Source organism: Plectrocnemia conspersa, unplaced genomic scaffold (genome assembly GCF_051122295.1).
Source record: "Plectrocnemia conspersa isolate PC_06_02 unplaced genomic scaffold, ASM5112229v1 ptg000005l, whole genome shotgun sequence".
Taxonomy (NCBI): Eukaryota; Metazoa; Arthropoda; class Insecta; order Trichoptera; family Polycentropodidae; genus Plectrocnemia; species Plectrocnemia conspersa.
Window position 1 is genome coordinate 7,679,293 of NW_028277169.1, and position 14,034 is coordinate 7,693,326.

At 28.8% G+C, this 14,034-nt stretch overlaps 1 protein-coding gene and 1 long non-coding RNA gene across 44 annotated transcripts in view; one reads left to right on the forward strand and one right to left on the reverse strand.

Annotated features, from left to right (window-relative positions):
• LOC148234762 (uncharacterized) overlaps positions 1–14,034 on the reverse strand; it is a 564,675-nt gene that overhangs the window by 211,208 nt on the left and 339,433 nt on the right. The gene's annotated exons all lie outside the window — the stretch shown is intronic.
• Positions 1,121–9,579, forward strand: LOC148234767 (uncharacterized). The gene is made up of 2 exons (XR_015809814.1): positions 1,121–1,475; positions 2,051–9,579. It is a non-coding gene; the product is annotated as an uncharacterized LOC148234767 (long non-coding RNA).

A 14,034-nucleotide genomic window follows, 5' to 3' on the forward strand; every position in this document is an offset into this window, starting at 1 on the left:
ATATTAAAAGGCTAGAATACATCTGTCAAAATATAAGCGGCCAAACTAAGTATTGAATGGTCAGAAGTTATATTAATTGCTAGGAATTTAAATTAAATTGGTCAGAATTTATATTAAATCATAAGAATTATTTTTTCAGTCAATATTTATTACAGTTCATTGGTCGGTATTTATAAAGAATAGTCAGTATTAATTTTATATGATCTGTATTTTAACCTCAAGATCTGCATAATAATACGTGGTCATTATCAAGGTGTTTTAGGGGCAACTTGTTTGGTTGGGCTCACAACATTGTTAGATGTCAACACAACAAGAAATATATGTTAAAATGTATTTTATTTGTAAATATTATAATTCATTAGATACAAGTTAAACGATCTTTATAGGTATAATTCTACTGAGAATTCAACTGCCTATTTGTTATATATTTTATTTTAGCACAAGCTAATTTTGCTGTCGTTATTCCCGCTTCGTTCTTAGCTCTAAATACCTTCGCGTCCTACATCAAATTAAATCGATTCGCTGAGATTTATTAATGGGGAGTTCAATTTTCTGACCAACACTCGGTCGCACCTAACCTGTCCAACAATTATGGTGCGAGAGAAATATTTTTTTAGATATTTCGAAAATAAATAATATGCTATATATTTTTATTTAATTCTCAAGATCATCTTATATTTTAATTCTGACCATATGCTAAATATATTCTAACCATTTAATATTTATTCTAACCCTGAAAAATATAATTACGACCATACTGTTGATAAAATTATAGCTGAAATTTGTTTTTTATCTGACCCAAAGTTGCTTTGAATTCCGACTATTTAATTTGTTGTTTTTTGAAATTGTATTAAATCTAGAACTTCTGAGTTTTACACAACATTCTGATCTTTTAAAAATATATTTTAATTGAAGGTTTTAGATTATAGTTAATTTTATAACACATATTTAGGACAATATTTTTATTGTTGAATGAATAATATTTTATATGTTATACAAATATAAAATTTGTTTGTTATTTATATTATCTTTAAGGCACGGTTATATTTTATTAATATACATATATTTTAATATTGTAATTTGTATTGGTGTTGATGTAATAAATGTACTTAACTATTCATAAACTCTATTTCTAATTTTAAACCACAACATTCTATTTGCTATTACAAACTTTTTAATATTTTTAGTGAAATTCAGACGTGGAGGGAAAAGTCTGATAATCGACAACTACAAGTATAGAATAGTAAACACTTACTTATCTGATAAACTTAAAATATTCTGGAAATGTAGAAACTATTGGATAAATAGAACGGCTGATTTGCCTAGATGCAATGCTTATGCTGTTACGAAACAAGGTGTACTTGTACTATCTAAGGGATTCCACAATCACCCACCTTATAAGTGCCTTATCACCTCTACTGAAAATAACGCCAACCAACTCAATGCATTAGATGAAACTTAAAATATCATTACAGGTATAATTCCACTGTGAATTAAACTGCCCATTTGTTATATATTTTGTTTATACCTGCATTATTTTTTGCAATTTGTATACAACAGATTAGTTATTTTATCTATTATTAAAGCGTTGTTAATTAAAAAAAATAACCTAGTGTTGTAGTTATAATATCTTGTACGTATTTTTTAAGTTTATTTTGATTTAATGATTTTTAGAATTTACTTTGGCAGGTATAATTCCACTGTGAATTCAACTGCCCATTTGTTATATATTTTGTTTATATCTGCATTATTTTTCGAAATTTGCATACAACAGCTTAGTTATTTTATCTATTATTAAAGCACTATTAATAAAAAAAATAACTTTGTGTTGTAATTATAATTTCTTGTACGTATTTTTTAAGTTTATTATGATTTTTTATAATTTTCTTTGGTATGTTAATTTTTGAATAATGTATACATTTTGATAGATTAAAAGAATACATATGTACATGTATATTTATTATATATAAATAACACTAATGAGTACAGTTTTATTTTATAACCTAATCCTTTATTATATTATACTTTTATTGACTTTATTTATTTTTAGTTAAATACATCACTAACAGTCATGGGAGGATTAATCTGATGCTTGACGATTATAAGTTTAGAAAAGTAAGAAGTTTCGCGTCTGATATACTTACAACACGTTGGAAATGTGCTAACTATTTTACAAAAACGGATGATCTTCCTAAATGCAATGTTAGTGCTGCTATCAAAGAAGATACACTGGTTCTATTTAAAGGGGCACACAATCATCCGGCTCCTAAACTCTTTGTCACTTTTCCTAGTAATATCGTTAGCCGAATTACTATTGCCAAATAAATGTATCGCTTTGCAGTTTACTTTATTCTTGTTATAATAAATCAGGAACAAACATTGGTCAATAAATAAAATATCGACAAAGATAAAAGCTGTATGTTTAACTGTACAGTTTATATATTTTATCTGCATAGCAGTTTATTTGTACAAGTACTTGTGCTATGTATGCTGTATGGCATTAGAAACATTGAACAAGTTCTTAAATTAGTGATAACAGTAATATGTAATAATTTTATACTTCTAATGTATTTGTAATGATTTATTAAAGTTGTATCGGTTTTCACTTAACCTTTTTCTTATTTAATCCACTGCGGTCCAATTTATTTAATCACGAAAATTAGACTTCTTACCTATTATTTATATATAAATTATTTCGGATACACCCTGTACCCGTTTCAGATGTTGAGACCACACAAGATTACATTGACAGAATGTTTCGCTCTATTTTTGTAAATAGTATTTCGGTAATTCACTATAGTAATTCACACAACACCAATGGCTCTTAACATATTTTAAATTCCACGGAATTTATTGTAGTTTTATGTATGAAACACTAAATATATGATTTTATCCATCATATGATTTTTCAAAGCAATCTTCCATATGAAGATATGATTTTGAATTACGTTTTTAAACATCTCCCTTGTTTTTCTTTCACTAGTTTTTTTACATAATATAAAAATTTACTATATGCAAATAGAACCTATTTAATAAGTCACAACTATAACATATTTGCGTTAACACGGTGTTGAAGATCGTGATCAATTAGTCAGTGAGGAAGTGAATAATGAATGCAGAGAAGTAGATGCATTATCCAGAAAGGCGAGGAATTAGAGTAAACTTTGTTTTTGATTATTGGGAGTCGGTATTATAAATGGTTTTATTGTATATAATCAACATTTTGTCGAAAATAAGAAGTGGAAAATAAAACACAAAAAATTAAAAAAACAATTAATTTTAGAAGTAGTTGGAAATGCAAAAGTTCGACGACAATCCAGAAAAAGAGGAAGGCCTAGTTCCTTGGATAAAGAAGAAAGGCTTGATGGGAGACAACACTTCATAGCGAAGCTGGAAAGTTCAAAGGATTGTGCTGTTTGTAGCAACAGAAAAATTCCTGGAAGAAGAAGGGAAACTGTCTGGTTTTGTGAAACATGTTCAAGAAAACCTGGTCTTCATCCAGGAGTGTGCTACAAAAAATATCATACCGAAGCAAAATATAAATAATATGTAAAATAGTATATGCAAATAATAATATGAAAATTATACATAATATGTAAGTTTTACACTTTTTATTTAAATAATGATTTTTTTAAATACCTACAAATATTTTTATTAGACTAATAACATACAGATAGATGAAATGTCTTAAAAAATTTCGGTCATAGTAGACACCGCTGACAAACATTCTCTTCACAAATGTTTTTCGAAGGCGTAAAAACATTTTTGTTGTTGAGAAGGAGCGTCTCAATGTCTCGCATTTTGGGTGTATGTTGCCTAAGTATACAAATTGTTTTATTCTAATATTAAAACATATATATATATTTGAAATAAATATGAATATTATAATATTATAATAATTGAAGCGAATATTCGATTGAGAACCCTAGTATTTATTTAGTATTTTTATTTATTAATTCTTGTTTATTTTTAGTAAGATACGTTCGCACCAATCGAGGAGGGATTAATCTGATGGTTAATGGTTATAAGTATAATAAAGTGTATACTGTTAAAGACTCAAAGACGTTCTGGAAATGTTGTTCCTATTGGAAAAAATCTGATGGTCAAAAACCTAGGTGCACTTCTTACGCAGTAACAAAGCAAGATGTACTGGTACTATTAAAGGCAAAGCACAATCATACACCTCCCAACTTCATCATCCAGAAAATAAAATAAGGTTTTGCCTTATAGTAGTTATTTTCGTTATTGTGCTGTTTTAAGAAAATTATTAAAATCATGTTGGATTTCCTGAATTATATAATATTTTCTTATTATATAATTCAGGAAATTATATAATATTTTCTAAGAGCATTATTTCTTACCATATTGTTTTATACTGCTTACGTTTAAAGAAAATGTATTTATTACATTTTTAATTTTTTCATTTGTTTTTTATAAATGTTTACATTTAATTCTCCTTCCTAAAACATAACATATTTTTTAGTAATACATGTATATTTTACTTTATGCCATTGTTTATAATTTTGATTTAATAAATCATTACTTAATTACAAAAATCTATTTTTAATTTAAAAACGTAAAAATATGAACTATCGATCAATTTTTAATATATTTTATTTATTTATATTTTAGTGAGATACGTACGCAGCAGTCACGGAGGTGTTATTCTGATGATTGATGGTTATAAGTTCAATAAAGTGAACAGTTCTCAAAAACTTAAAACATTTTGGAAATGTTCAAGTTATTGGAAACACAAATCGGCTGAGCAGCCTAGGTGCAATGCTTACGCTGTTACCAAACTGGATGTATTGGTACTATTAAAGGGAGCACACAATCATCCAGCTCATAAGTATTACGTAACTAAAGAAGGAACTTATGTCAGAATGTAATCGAGTAACCATTCTATTGTGATGTGTATTTCGCTGTTAATATGTATTGCATATACGGAATACGAACACCCATTATCAGTTGTGTCTGTAGGCCCTTCTTAAAGTCGCTGATACTTAGTTTAGAGCGAGTGTTTTTGTGGTGATTCTTAACAGGAGGTGAAGTAGTTTTGGTATCGTGTTAGATACACGGTCGTGCGGATCCGCTGTATCCCCACCATGTAAGCTGGTAGATTGCGGGCCACTACCGTTTGCAGAACTTCAGACGCGCGTGTACTGTGTCTTTTGTATTATGAACGTTACACATTTTTGATTTCAGCATTGTAGTGTCTTGTGCATGCTTTTACTTAAAACTAGAGAAATATATTTAATTTAATAAAACGTACGTAGTCACGGCAGTTTTTTACTTAATTTTGTAAATAACGTTTATTAATGTTGTTTTTTTAGTAACTGTAAAAAAACACGTTCACTTCATGAACGTAACTTTTTCATGCTTTACATTCATGACATTGTCAATCGATCAAAAAATACGCTTACATCTTGACTAGTATTCTATTTTTACTTTACGAATAACCTTGTCTATATTAAAATACTAAAAAAAGTAGAACTATAAATAGAGTTAAGAAACCAAGCATAATGTATCTCATACTATAATACATACTATATTTTGTAGTACCTAGAACTTATATTATTTATATTTGAAGCTGCGTTACTATAAAAATATACAGTTATTCGATTAACAAATTTATATTTTAAACATTTAAAAAAATATACAATACTTCATTCATGCGATATGTACAGACTTGTATTTACTTTATTTGTATTAGTTTCAGTTCAATACATAACTAACCGGATGGGAGGGATTAACTTGATGATTAACGGTTTCAGCTTTCATAAAATTAAAGCCTATAAACAGAAATCTTACTGGAGATGTTCCGCTTACTTTACACAAAAAAATACAGAAAAGTGCGCTGCTAGTGCTATGACAATAGATGATGTATTGGACAAATTAAAAGAAACCCATAACCATCCAGCTTCGAATTATTTATCTAAAAATTCCAAATACAGCATCATATAAAAAAATATGTTATTTTAATTAAATTACGTTTATTCATAAAATTAGCTATTAAGTTGATGATATAGACAATAGCTAACATTTTCAAACCTACATATATAATCACAAAATTCCAATCGTACCATATTTTCCCTTACCTTGTTAAAATAATTAATTATAATTAAATGTAATAATTTTATGCGAGATATTTAATACATATTTATTAAAATAAAACATTTTTTATTCCATTTTTCACTTACTGTTTAATAAGTATTTTTGTTCTTATTTTTAATATAATATATTAACAATCCATATAATAACATTCATTCCTAACGACCAAGGTTGCCACGGAGCAACGATGAATTGAAGATCGTGGGTCAAGATCAAATTTCACTTGAACCAGAAATTTTTCTTTTCACTATGTGCAATGAGTTACAATACTTCTTCACATCGTATAAGTTACAATCTATCTTGATTTTAATTATTTATCCCGATGTTTTTCATTGAGATAAAAGTAAAGCTCATAACATAAAATATTCACTATTTTTTTGCACATTAACCATTTGGGCGGTATCGCCGTACATGTACGGCGATTAAATTTTTACTGTTTTGAGGTAAAACTTAAGAAATAAAAAAATAAAAAACATTTTAATCTATTTTTTTGTAATTTGATTTAATGTATATGATTTTTATAAATAATAATACTAATAAATTACAGAGTACGAAAAACGCAAATATTTTATATAATTTTTATAAAAAATATTGAAAGCCTCTGAATTGATAATAAAAATAAACACATGAATAATTATATATAAAAAATATATAAAATAAATAAACGAAATTTAATGATAGAAAAGTGTTTATATAAATTATTAAAACAAACTAATACAAAAAAAAATAGTAAGTTAAACGTTGGGAATCGGTTTTTTCTATAATTAAGTATAAAGGCAATATATAATTATAATAAAAAAATAACAACAGAAATAATTCTGGAGAAATACGTAAAATTAACTCACTCCCAGCTGTATACCAACAAATTATAAAATGTGTGTAAATTAACTCATTACTCAAAGGGTTAAGAAATAATATAGAAGCAACGCTTGGTCGCGATCTGTTTGCGTTGTGTTTCTCTAGGGAAGAGAAATAATTAATACGTAACCTAAAAAAGTGTTCTTTTACTTATTTTTTTATCATTATCAAGCAGATGCCTCCTTCGGAAAGGTTACATCAAAGCCTTAAAAATAGCGTCGCAAAGCGTTGGAATTCAGTCACCCAATTTCTCATATTCTTCACTTTGGGTGTTGCACTCTATTACGAACATGTGGTAATTGCTATGTGCTATGAAATTATAATGATCAAGATGTGTGACCGGTTAAGAACTAGCCACAGCGTATATAATTTGTCTGTTTTGGCTCGTTTTCATCATCGGTTACGTCTATGGTTTGTTTTGCTGGCGAAGGAAAAGGCTCTGGTGGAGTGGAGTAGTAGAGCCGTTTGAGATTATTAATGCGTTTTATGTGAGAAACACCGTAAATTGCCGTAACTGTTTTAGACGTAAATTGCGCAAAAACCTACTCCTCATGACTCTCCCCCCAGCAAAGAAATTGGTGTGGTTTATATGCTCGCCCGAATATATGTAAATGATAACCCACAGGTAGCGCGATTCTAATAGAGAATTAAATGGGTTTTGTATGAAGCGAAATAAAGCTTATATAAGAGTTCTTTGGTCTCACAATCCATGGTCTGAATTACCGCCTTCTATAAATAATAACTTGGTAGGAAGAAACTTTCACTTTACATCAACAAGGACTATTTCCGAATACTGACAAGGCACTAGAATATCAAATAAAGAATACATGCGAAAAAACGTATTCTTATTCTTAACTCGAAGCTAAGTTTAAATGTCTTACTGGCTTTTATATGATTATGAGACTAGACCTGTAGTCTTGAAAAAGTGACAAAAACAATGGGTACTTAAAGATGTTCAACTTATTCCTTGGATATCAAACGAAATATCTGTTTTTTCTGTCTTAAGAATAGCAAAACTCAACAAGAAAACTACATTAAAAGTTTGGTTCTCAAAAAAGTACTAATAGTGAGAAAAAAAAATCATCTCACCACTATATATTTTGGCCTCATAAAGCAAAAATGTGCATCAAGTATCTGCTGATAAACAAAATAAATGCAAGGATTTTGATGATCTTTAATCAATGAATCACCTAGGTTGTAACTTATATTATGTGTTCTACAACTAGCATGTATGCATATTCCTTTATATCCCTAATCCATTTTCAATTATTTTTTACGTATAAGCGTTAATTCCTATTTAATGCGTGTGGATGGACAAGCAGTTATTATAAGGGTACAGTGATATTTTTTTTAAATTATCTGATGATTTTCCCAACCTTTAACAAATTATTAATATTTTTTAGCATCCTTCATACCTAGTCGATGTGGTGGAGTACTTCTTATGGTCAATGGATTCACATACTGGAGAAACTCGAACACCAATACCACCACTTGGTGGACTTGCTCATTCTACAGAGCCACCCGGTGCCACGCCACAGCTGTCACCAAAGGAACCTCCGTGACAAACCTCAGAGGAATTCATAACCATCAACGTGCCAAGTATCACGTAACACCTAGTGGCAAATACATCAAAGTCGCCACAAGAAGAATATACTTACAATAAATTATATATATTATAGACGAGAGGCTATGCTGTGAAATGTCTATTTTAGTAGATATATAGTATATGTTATGGCTAGTGATTTCTAACCTTGCGTTCTTAAATGGAAACATTTCTTTAATCATACCCCTCACATTAGATTGTTTTATGATTCGTATAATTGCAATAGGCATCGCATTTTGTGGGCAAATGCTGGTTTTATGGCATATTTCAAAAAAATAGTTTAACTAATACAATATACTAGAGAGACTAGTACTAGGTTCAACGGCTCTGATCCTATGTAAATTTGCTTATTTACCAATAATATATTCGATGAAATATTTTATTTAAATATAGAAATCTCTTGAGTATAAAGAAACAAATATTGTGTTTTAAAATCACACTAAATATATAATTTATTTGAGTAACAGTTCTCAGAATAAAAAATATTGCCAAAATATGTCAATATGCATCAATCATTATGCGAGTAAAATTTAATTATATGCATGAATTCAATATTTATATTTTTTGCTTGAAAAATATGCGGCACGTATTACTAACCACTTAAAAATACTGCGGCACGTAAAGGGTTAATAAAGTAAAAGTTAATATTATACTATTTTTTCGTATTTAATTTATTGGGAGATCATTAAAGATTACAATAAATGTCTAGATATTATTAATATTTAACAAATGGTTATAATAACAAGAGTTTTGGGGTTCAACTATACCCCGCTTAGGGTTCACTACAATATTTTGCTTTCTGACAGAAAAAGACAAAGCAAAAAACAACCTTTAGGTTTCTTATTTCATTGTTCATTATTAATATTTAATATAAACAACCAATTTCACACTCTCAGTTAGGAATCACTAGACTAGATAACAGTTTATTGTAAAAAAATAATCATTAGTCAAAGTATTGTTACAGGTATTGTTTTATTTATAACTCAAATATATTTATTGGTGTTGAACATTTGTTTTATTTAATAATTATCTACACACTGGTCTCTTAAATGCCATTTTTTAATTTATTATACTTAAAAATTATCGGTTATTATTAAATACGTATAATACTAACAACGCCTAACAATTAGTTTTTCTTAAAAAAAGCCCGCCGGTTTAAGAGAAGCTTTCTTCATAAATAATATATAAGTAGCTTAAAGGCCTTGTAAGATACTGCTCTGAATATTTTAATGAAAGAAGTTGTGGATTAAGAAGAACCGTTCACGTTAACTAAAGATGATAATATAAAAAAAATAAATGAAATATTATTCAATTAAATTAAAATTATAATACCCTTAAAATATATATGAAATAGACTTTTGGGCTGCCTCCCCCCTCTCCCTACTCCACATCCGACTAAAATTTTTAACAAATCACTATATTTTTAAATATTGCTAGATAATCACATTGTTAATGTATATGAAGGTGATTATTATATTAAATAAAAAAATCTGAAAATTTCTTTCTCAGTTTGCTTTTTAATATATTAAACGCTTGTTTTTTTTTGTTACGGTTTATGTAAATGCATTCATATAATTTTATTTTGTAGCTAAATATGTTATTTCGACGAAAGGAACAACTCTACTAGTAGTCGATGGATATTCGTTTTGCAAAAAAAAGATGTTCGGTATCAAACAGCGCTGGGTTTGCTCCAGGAATAATGGCGGCCGTTGTCGTGCAACTGCACATACTGTTGAAGACACTTTGATTTTTGTTAAAAACGTGCATACGCACCCTAAAAAATATGTTTATTGAACGTAGATTTCTTTACATTCTGATTATTATTATAAAATATACGCGCATGTGCTAATATAAATAGAATACGTGTGAGCAAGGTTTAGGGTAATTGGTGGATGAGTGAAATTTCCATATTTGTTTTATTGAACATAATTAATTTTAATATTATTGTAATGCCTTAGGTGAGATATTTCTGTACATATTAATACTTTTTTATGGATTATCTTTTATGCAATATATAAATAAACATCTACAATACGTGTTTTATTTTTATATAATAAAAATATCAGTAGGTGTATTTTTTTTATGAATAAATTATATTTTTGTATTATTATTTCTTACAATTTAATTTGTTTTACAGCCAAATTCGTCGTTTCGGCAAGAGGCAACATTTTGATAAAAGTGAATGGTTATACATTTTGCAAAAAGAAACTGTTCGGCATGAAGCAACACTGGGTATGTTCCACCCACAGTGGCTATGGATGTAAAGCAACCTTGCATTCTATCAACGACTCCTTGATTTACTTAAAGAATATCCACAATCATCCGAATAGAAGATTACGAAGATTGTAATAAACATTTGAAACAATAATCTCTAATTTTTTTTGTTGTTTTTCTGGCGAATTACAACAATCAATACTCTTTGTAAAATCTCTTGACGCTACAGAATCGTCAACAGATTGGGGAAGAGAAAGTTACGAAGATCGATACTGGTAAGTCATGGGATGAATTGCTATTACTATTGACAGTGAATCAAAATCGCAACATCCTACGACTTGCAGTCAGCAGGATATGTATATATAAAACATATGTTAGTAATAAGAAAGAAGTTTTGTGAACGCAAATTTAAATTGATAGTGTGTTGCGATTGCAAATGTATCGCTTAAATATAAAAGGCGCTACCCCAAAGCTTTACAGCGTGTAATTGGAGACATCGACTCAGAAATTCCTTCCGTCAAAGAGCATTTCATTTTTGTCCTAAATATATTTTGGATGGTGGCTTCATCCCTTATTTTAAATTTGTCCTGGTTTTTAATATAATATTTTGTTATTTTATATTTTTAATACTTTTTATTATTAATAAATATCAAAGAATATCTCACTACGCGATCACATAACATGCGTGTTATTCTTAAAATAAATGATCAGTTTTTGAGAAAATATAACAGAATTTTTCATCGCTATGCCAAATGAGTTGCGACATATAATTAAAACAGTGACGTAGCGATAGGGTGTAGGACAAAATCGCGGCAACAAAAGCATGCAGACAAAACGCGAATCAACATTAACGTTTAAACCATTTTTTTAATTTATTTAAAAAAAAATTAGCGAGACAATGGAAATTTTTACATTTGTTTATATTATAATTTTATTAAATGTGCTGTTCTTATAGTCCTGTTTTTGTCATGCAGTTTTTTAATCGTCTTCTCTGAACTCTTGGGTTTCGGACTTCGATGTTGCACTAAGTGTGACTTGATCGGCTTTCTCAGGGTTATACTGGTACATACTAGATAGTAAGTATCTGATGATGTATGCTTTGCTCTTTCCTACTCTCGATTGGCTGGCCAATGCGATTCTTTGGGAAAGAAACAAACTCTTGTTATTATCAGTTACTTACATATTAAGATTTTTTGAATAACGATCATAATTTAAACAGCTGGAGATTTGGCAACAGTGTCACTGACCATGAATGGATAGTGTTCTTTGTTTTTGTATAGACAACAACTGTCCTTTGTTTAGGTTTATATACAAGTAAATATGCGAGTGATTCTGCGATCGGTACGGACACTTATGTAGAGCGACGTGACGAATAAACTTGTTTTGCAAATCGCAAATATGTAATGCATTTAATTTTAAAACGCTTATTAATAAATTTGTACTTAATGCAAGGTCTCGACAACACGATAATAAAGGTGCATTATTGATAAAATTATGAAAAAACATTATAGAATTTATTGATTTTCGAATATAGAATTTATCGAAGTATTTCAATAAGCAAAGCTTTTCCTTTCTGCATATTTTTGTCCCAAGTATTATTTCCCCCCTTTCCTTACAATCACGAAATCTTAGCCACTGATCTAAATTTATATAACAAATTGAAAATATGACGTAAGCATAAGTTTAATTAATGTATATGGTAATAATTATTTATTGCTTTCTTTAACAATATTACCTTTAATAATTTTGCTTCCCAGAATGGTCACCCCAATTCTGTCTTTAATCAAAATCGAAATCGGTGTATTTCCACTGATTTTAAGTCTATGGTTATGATTTTAAATTATACTGTAATAAGCCCCGAAATGTTCGAGTTGGGCCTTGCCCATATTCGAGATAGTTTTGATTAGTTGAATGTTTGAAGGCAGTTAACCGCTTTGCGGGTTTCGAGTTGTCCACGTGAGGTAGATGTCCGGCCATTGTATTTTGATATATTTGACAGTATAACACAACCATTATATACATACTAAATGTCTTCGATTTCTATATTTCGTAGTATTTTTTTTTATTGTTTTGACACGGTACACTTAAACATAAAAAATAAAATGTGTTTGTATTGTATCTAATACTTTGTTGCCATAAAAAATAATTTATTACACTTTCTAAAAAATATCTCACTGTGTATTATTAAAAATAATTATTTTAAGTTTATTATTTAATATAATGTGAAAAATATATAATAGTAAAATATTTTCACAAAATTAGAAGTTGCATGCATATTTTTTAGATTCAGTGTTAAATACATTAATGCATTTTTAATTTCAGCTGTGTGGTACATAACTCCTAGGGGGAAAAAACGTTTGATATTGCAAAACTATGGATTTAGCTACAACGGCAAATGCGGCTTGAAAGAATACTGGAAATGTTCCACAAACAGTACGTGCCCTGCCACTATTCATGTGGTAAATAATGCCATAGTAATGAAAAAAAATGTACACAATCACAACGCGTTGAATAAATACAAATATAAATTTTAAATTGTATATAATAAAGTGTGTATACATATTATCATAATTTTATTTCCTATCGCGTTTCCTTGTAATCGAACGTTGTTTAACCTCCTACCTGGGCTGTTGCGAGTGACAGTTGCAGTCAGATAAATCGACGCGAAACTATCGATGGTCTTTAGGATTAATAATCAATATACTGGGTATATTTTAGTTTATTTTTTACCTCAAAACTGACCATTATGCGTCATATTAGCCATGATATTAAATAATAATAATCATTAAAAAAATAGTTATGGTCCACACCAAAAATAAATGAGCACCATCCGAAATAAATATTTTCAGCTCCTCATAGCTATCGCCGAAAACATCATTGTGTTTGTTTAGCAAGCTCGTTGAGAAGCTAGATGGATCGTGCAAAAGGAGCGTTGACATCCTGGCCGCAACTGTCAAGAATAAGGGACATGTGTACTATATATGGATTGTTCATCACTGACGATTCAATCGCCTTCATTTCTCCAAATATTCTTTAAATAAATACAGTTAAAAAATAAGTACTGCTTAAAAACATATTTTTGCTTATACACACTCATAAACAATAGTTTTTTAGTTGAGGTGAAAATATATTTTCGTCACAAAGATAAGGTAATTTTGTATATGATACATCATTTGTCTAAATTTAACGCATTTTATTTAATCAAATATTCAAAATGAATTTTTAACAAAAATTTTATAAATAATTTT